Genomic DNA, 7,671 nt, shown 5'->3' with positions numbered 1-7,671 from the left:
GTTAAAGGGATACATGGTAGTGATAAAGGGTGTGAGGAAGAATGAACTTTTTGCCTTGGAAGGTGTTGTAGTATATGGGTCACAATCATATCTAAGAAAGATTATATCATCTAAATGAGAAAAACGTAGTGGAGTTGAAGAACCATGACTTATTTGTGAATGACAAAATTGAGCAATTGAAATTTTGTGAACATTGTGTCCAAGAAACTGCAAAGTTTGTTTTGATATAGGACAATAGAGAACAAAGGGAACCATTTATTATGTTCATGGTTATCCATGGGGAGCGTCTCTCATTCCATCACACTTTAGATATATATACTTTCTATTGATAGTTAATGATTACTCAAGGGATTTATTGGTCTACCCTCAAAAGACCAATAGTGAAGTCTTTGAGAATTTCAAGAGTTAGAAGAGTTTAATAGTGAACCAAACCGATAAAATGGTGAAGAAGTTTAGAACTAATAACAATCTTGAATTTTCTTCATAATTTTTTAATTCCTTTTGTAAAGAGAATGACATACTGAGACACTAGATGATTGTAGAGACCCCTAACAAAATGGTTTAACATAAATATTTAATAGGGCTATTGAGTTGCATGTTGTTGAGTGTTGGAGTTCTTGGAGTTTTTTGGACAAAAGCTATTACTATTTTACCTACGTAATCAACAAATGTCCTTTAAAAGCCCTTGATATGAACACTTATGTGGAAATCTAGTTAGGGCACTTTCTCAACTTTAAAAATTTGTAAATTTTTGGTTATGTTGCTTCTACTCACGTAGGAAAAGAAAAATTGGATGCATGTGTTGTTAAGTGTATAGTCTTTGGCTATCCAAAATGTGTACAAGGATATCATTCATGGTATCTTAAGCTAGGATTCAAGAAGTGTATCGTTAATCAAGACATTGTATTCAATTAAATTGATAGGACTCAAAAGTAAAAACTTTAGAATGTGAGTCTGGAAATAGTAGTGATGGTGAAAAGGCAAACATTCAAATTTTGAATGTGTGTGGTGTTTTAGTGAAAGCAGGTGCACTCTGTAAGTCTTTATTGGTGAGCTTGAGTGTTGACTCCACCCGTAAGACTCTCAAGTAGAGCAACAAGGAGTTGTCTTCGCCTGTAAGTCTTTACTAGTTTTTATTTATGCAGACCTTGATGATTTATTAGTTTATGAAATAAATAATTGTTTTTTTTTTCCTTCTAAATCTCTTATTCTGTTAAAAATGGTCAGGTAAATTTAGTAATTTATTAGGAATTTAGTGACATCATAGATAAGGTGTTACATTTTGATATCAGAAATTCGAGCTTAGAGACTTATGTACTTCCCCTCCATTCGAGTTGGAGAATAATATTAAATAAATTTAGTATTCTCATAATATCAAACAACAAGTACATATTATTTTCATAAATACAATTATGCGTATAATATACCACGAATCTCATTAAATATGACAATTTGATAGCTGGCTATCTCAAGAATACATACAATTAGAATTGTAGGAGGAATTTGAAGAGGAATCATGATAGTTGAAAGGTGTAAGACCCGTGAAAATTAATTAATTAAATAAATAATTAAATGTGGGTAGTGGGAGCCTTTATGACATTTGATTTTGACATGTGTGATGTGGAAAAGTACTAGCTCAAATGGTTGAGAGTACTTAATTGTGTGAAAGGACTTGGGTTTGAGTCCTATGTATGCCAATTGTGTGTTGTTTAATTTATTATTATTTTTAATAATAATTACTACCATCAATGAAAGGATTTTCGTTTTTGGGTCATTAATCCCCAATTATGGTTTAGTAATTAGTAAATTAGGAGGAAAAAGAGAGAGCTGAAGGGCTACCATTGTTCTGTAAACTTTAGAGAGAAAATTCAAAGTGAATTCGGTGTGGTTAAGTGAAGCATAGAGGCTGAATTGAAGAGAACTAAGGCTTAGGAGCAAGGGAGAATCAAAGGTTATCCATATTTTAAGCGAAGGAAACTAGGTTAGGGGAGCTTTACTCGTTAATCTCTGTGTTTGCGAATGAATTGCATGATAATATAGTATGACTATACATGAAGTCCTGCTATATTGTTTAATTTCGTGTTTTTGGAAATTTCCAGAAACTGCCTGGTGAGCAATGACCTACCGCCAGGCGACTCATCTCATTGTTAAGCCATTTTGGGTTCTTGTAGAGGAACCGCCTGGCGGTGGTACCCTGGCCACCAGGGGACGTATACTTACCACCCGGGATTCTGGGTTTTTGATGAACTGCCTGGCAGTGATGAACACCCGCCAAGCGACGCGAACCAATTTTGGTTTGACTTTGATGTTTTGGGTGTTTTGGGATCGTTCTAATCGAGGAAAAAGTCTATTCTAACTAATTGTGAATGATTAGATGCTATGATTCGTCGAATTACATGTGAATGGGGGTAACTTGGATGGAAATTGTGTGAACCTTGTTTTAGAGTTTGATAAGTTGGGAATTTTGGGGTTAGGAATCAATTGTAGCTTGAATTGGACTTGGACTGGAATGTTAAGATGTGATGAATTGGTCAAATCTGAGTGATGGGGATTTTTGGGGTTCGAATAGGTGTAGTACCAATTCTGGAAATTTTCTAGAAAGTAACGAACCGCCTAGCAGCTTTTAGGCTTTCGCCAGGCGACACCGCAACAAGGACATCCATGGAGTTCTCTATGGGTGGAGGTTCGCAGGGTTGGGTTTCCAGGAGTGGTTACAATAGTTCATAAGTTAAGGAAACGAAATGAGAGAAGTATAACAATGTGGTGTCATGGTGAGAATTATGCATGGAGAGTGAATAGTTGTGTAAAGGTGAGTGGATGAGATGTTGAGTATTATTTGATTGGATTATAATTGAGAAATGAAACTGGACTACGAAGGACTATGATAGAACGATAAAAGATTTCATTGGGAGTATCTAGTTTTGCCATAAGTTAATGACATTGAACAATACGAGTTCACATGCTTAAGTTTATAAACTAGCAAAATGAAGAATGCAAATTAAGAAGAAGGAATTGGTAAGGGCATGAAACCACTTGGTAATGCAGAATGTAACTTGGGTAGTAATTGGGATAGGTTGGTGACTTAAACAACGTTCAAAAGTGCGCAAAACCAGCAACCTTAGTTACTGGTGTGGCTCTTGGTGGCACGAATTGGACCGCCAAACGATAGCTAAATGTTCATGAAGGCCTATGACGTGAGGCGCTTGGCGCCTTGCGGCACGTATCCCCCGCCAGGCGGTTTGGAAGCATGATGCGCCTGGCACCTTGTGTGCCGCCCCAAGCGATACTGTGAAGCAAAAGTGTTGTGATTGCTTTGGATGTGCATGGTCTACAAGGCTTGGATGAGACCTCAAAGGTAGACTTGCTGGTGTTCCTTGAGTTGTGGCTCGGAACGTATCTCTTGAGTTGTGGCTCGAGATAGGGGTTAAGCATTTGGCATTCATTGAGTTGTGAATCGGAATGGCATCTCTTGAGTTGTGACTCAGGATGACGGATGAACACGAGGAACTCTTGAGTTGTGGCTCGGGTTGGCGAGTGTTGCCGATGTGAGTGTGCACGTTGTGGCATGTACGGATAGGTCCAGTTAGATTGCCCTCATCAGTATTAAGCTGACGAGTTTGGTAGTCTTAGGACATTACGAATGTTATTCGTATTGAGAACTCCACTTGGCGTTACGATGTGTGATCCGTAGCATGGTTTCCCGTACGTGCTCTACCAGTTGTGGCTGATAGGTGTGGTAGCAAGACACCTTGAGATACTTATCAGAAGACGTAGAACATGGTTAATATGGTGGTGGCCATGTGGCATGAAAACAAAGGATGGAACTCCTTTGATATAATTGTATTGATATATAAATATTATATATATATGATTTGTTGATATTAGCTCACCCTATCTGCTTGTGTTTGACGATAATCGTGTACGTGGTACACGGGAGCAGATGATGTTGCAAGTGGATCTGGTGAGGCTTAGAGACAGAGCATGGGCTAGCTTGGGAGATTTTTATAGAGTTATTTTTTTATTATGGACTTTTTAGATTGTAACCTTTGGTTTATGAATATAGATGTATTTTATAATTGAGTTTATAAGGTGAATTTGAGTTATTTATATATGAAATAAAGTTTTAAATTTCCTGCGTTTTGGGAAATATTCGGTCGAGATGTTAAAAAAGGGCCTACGACAAGATCAAGACGTAAAAGATTAGAAAAACAAATTTCTAACAACATTATACAAGAACTTGGATATTCAAAGCCTATGAAGATCATAGTTTACAGTGCACTCAAGAAATAAGTTTTCAAGCCAAATAATTCATTGGGCAACGAGTTTTGTTATTCTTAAATTCAATTTCTATTTTTAGAATTATTGAGTCTATGTAATTGGGCTTATTTTGATATTTTATCTTTTATCTTTTAATTGTTTTTAGAGTTATTAGGCCTATATAATTAGGCTTATTTTTATCTTATGTCTTTTATCTTTTAAACATTAAAGGGTCTATAAATACATAGGCCTACAATGAATGTAAACATTTTTCAATCATATATTGAATTTTATTTCATTAAAGAGAGGACTCTCTTTGTTCTTGGCTTAGGCCTAGGTTCTTATCAAAGACTCAAATCTTTGTAACGAATCTTCCTTGACTTATTAGTCTTCTTGATTGTGGCGTCTCTATTATTGGTTCTAATCAAAAGAGTGATATCTTTGTGGCTAATCTTCCTTTATTTATCAACATGCTAGATTGTGGCATTCTTCCATCTCTATCCACGTTCAATATAATTATAAAAATTATAAACTATGGTTTATCTTTTTAACATTCATCTATTTTAAATAAGAAATTCAAAGTTAACAACGATCATCAACTTTCCTGGATAGGATCGTATCTTTTTGGAATCTACAGCAAGGTTTTGTCGAAATTTCTTCTTATATCATATTAGTATTCAAAATAAGGTCTGGTTTGAATTTTCCATTATCATTTTCTTTTAAAATATCATCTTAGTATTTCTATCTTGTGGGGATTTTCGTTTTTAAATATAGTATTTCTACCTTTAATCTATGCAAATTAACTATTTTTGTGTTTTCTGTTAAGGGCAATACCAATTAATTGTGTATAAGTGCAGTTACATTCTTTTACATGAGTTTAGGGGTTTGAAGGCCACTTTGTTCACAAAATTTATTTTTCTGACAGTGCATTCTCGCCTAACGAGTAGATTCTCTTGGGCAGTGAGTGACTTTGTTCTACAGTCAGGTTTGTCAATCTTTGTGTTTGTGTCAATTTTTGAATTAGTCAAGTTGAACTGCAAAAGTCCAAAGAAAAGTAAAAGATCTAAAAAGCCAAAAGCCAAAAGAAAATTGAAGAGTTCAACACAATTATTTTAATGCCTTAAATTGATTATGGTTTTTTTGAATTATTAAGTCTTCATTCAATTTTGTTAAAGTTTCCGCATTGTCTAAAGTCATTCTTGGTAATCCTATTTTATTTTGCGTCTTTTAAAAGTTTTGTTTAGAGTTTTGTTTGTTGGCCTTTTGAGTCAAGTTTCTTGTTGGCCTTTTGTTTGTCTAAAGTCACGTTTTTCACATTATTGTTTTGTTTAAGTTACTAGACTAAAGGATTTAAAGTCGTTAAAGGCAAAAGAGTACATTCGAGTAAAAGCCTACAAGTGTGAAACACTAGTGATCCTTGAGTGAAACCCTTAGAAAAGTGGTGATGTCTTAACTCTATATTTTTATTGCTTGTTTACTAACCTTTTTGCAGGATATGGAATCTTCACAGGAAAATAATCCGATGTCACCTAAAACTACAACAATTATGGTGGCATGAGAAAAAATCACTATACAAATGAATCAATTACAACAAGTTGAAGGACTTCAAAAATCTAATGAAGATATCAATATACGATTAGAAGAAGTAGAAATAAGAAGAGCAAGACGAGAGGAGTCAGTCCATTCTTTGCATTGTGATGAGATGAGGATGAACCAGATATAGTACTCAGGAGAGGTAGGAGAATTCAAGGAGAAAGGGATAACTATAGGTTTAAAAGAGAATATGAATTTGATTTCAAACCAAAAAGTGGTAGACTAATTCAAGATGAAAGGGAAAATCAAATGTCTAGATGGGAACAAATGATGAAGAAGGTTATAATTTTCAAGTTCAACGGAGCAAGTGATCTAGAAGTCTACCTTGCACGGGAGATGAAGGTTGATAAAATTTTTAATTCATACGACTATGAAGATGAAGATAAAGTCCTCATGGCAACTTTGGAATTCAAAGGGTATGTTATGAATTGGTGGAATCAAATCATTATGAACATAAACAAGAGAAGAAGAAGACCAATAACTACCTGGGAGCAATTGAAGGACGTCATGAACGAAAGATTTGTCCCTTCGTATTACAAACATGAGTTATTCAACAAATTGCAAGGACTTACAAAAAGTAATCGGGGTGTTGAAGAATATGTCCAAGATGTCCAAGGCTTAGAGGTAACATTGATGAAAGCTAATGTAGATGAAACACCTATGACTACAATGGTTAGATTGTTAAATGATTTAAATAGGGAAATTCAAGATGTGGTGGAAATGCACCATTATGAAACCTTGGAGGACCTTATTCACCAAGCCACCAAAGTGGAACAACACAACTCAAGAGAAAAAGCTTATACAAGAAGCCATCCACCTCTAGAGGGATAAGGAGAATTTTAAGAAGGAAGGAGTTAGTTCTACCCTTTCCAAGCCGAAAGAGAAAGAATCTTCAAGTGTAAAGTAAATTCTCAAACTAATACTTCTCTCCATTCTACACTACAAGAAAATTCTCAATTAGAAATCAATTTTAGAAACAAAAAATAGTTAGTCACTAGTGATCAATTTAGATACCAATTTATAAAATAAACAATTATTGGTTACTAAAATAGTCATTATTATAAATAAAAAATTATAATTGGTTACTAAATTGGTCACTAATTAATTAGAGACCAATTTATAAATAAGTCATTCTGGTAGTCAAAACCTAGGTAGCTATTTTTTAGTTACCAATTTCCTTTGTAGCCAGAACCATGGTAACTAATTTTAAAAACTAATTTATTGATCAATTATAATTTTTTATTCATAATAATGACTATTTTAGTAACCATTAACTTTTAGCTTTGTAATTCGGTATCTAAATTATAGTTACTGATAATTATTAATTACTAAAATTAATCACTATTTATAAGTTTTCTTGTAGTACTAGTTCCAATAAATATTTTAAATGTTTGGAAAAAGTACATGTAATATCTAAGTGTTCTAACACAAGAACTATTGTTTTTTAAGAAACTGGGAAAACTAATAGTTTTATATAGTTTTATTTTATAGTTGAATTAATAAATATTTATATAAAACATGGATAATTACTTTCTTAATTTATGTAGGTAATAATTTTTTTCACTCTCAATCAGTTTATTTTCAATTTCTATTTTTTTTCACCATATTTATTTATTTTTGTTTTTGTTTTTACTTTTAACAGCGATCGCAAATTTTATATTGTAACTTAAAAATATTATTAAGAGTAAAATATTACTACAAATATCTATGTATATAAGTTTTTCTTAGAAATACAAGAATAACATTTATTTGTAGAAAATGTTTAATTTATTACCATGTTAAATAATACAATAATATAGTACTTTTACTAAAAAATAATAT

The sequence above is a fragment of the Vigna unguiculata genome, chromosome 11, assembly GCF_037176805.1.
Source record: "Vigna unguiculata cultivar grain cowpea cultivar isolate G323 ecotype 2 chromosome 11, ASM3717680v1, whole genome shotgun sequence".
Lineage (NCBI taxonomy): Eukaryota > Viridiplantae > Streptophyta > Magnoliopsida > Fabales > Fabaceae > Vigna > Vigna unguiculata.
The sequence above is the reverse complement of the archived record's forward strand: the minus strand, read 5'-3'. Positions refer to the sequence as shown.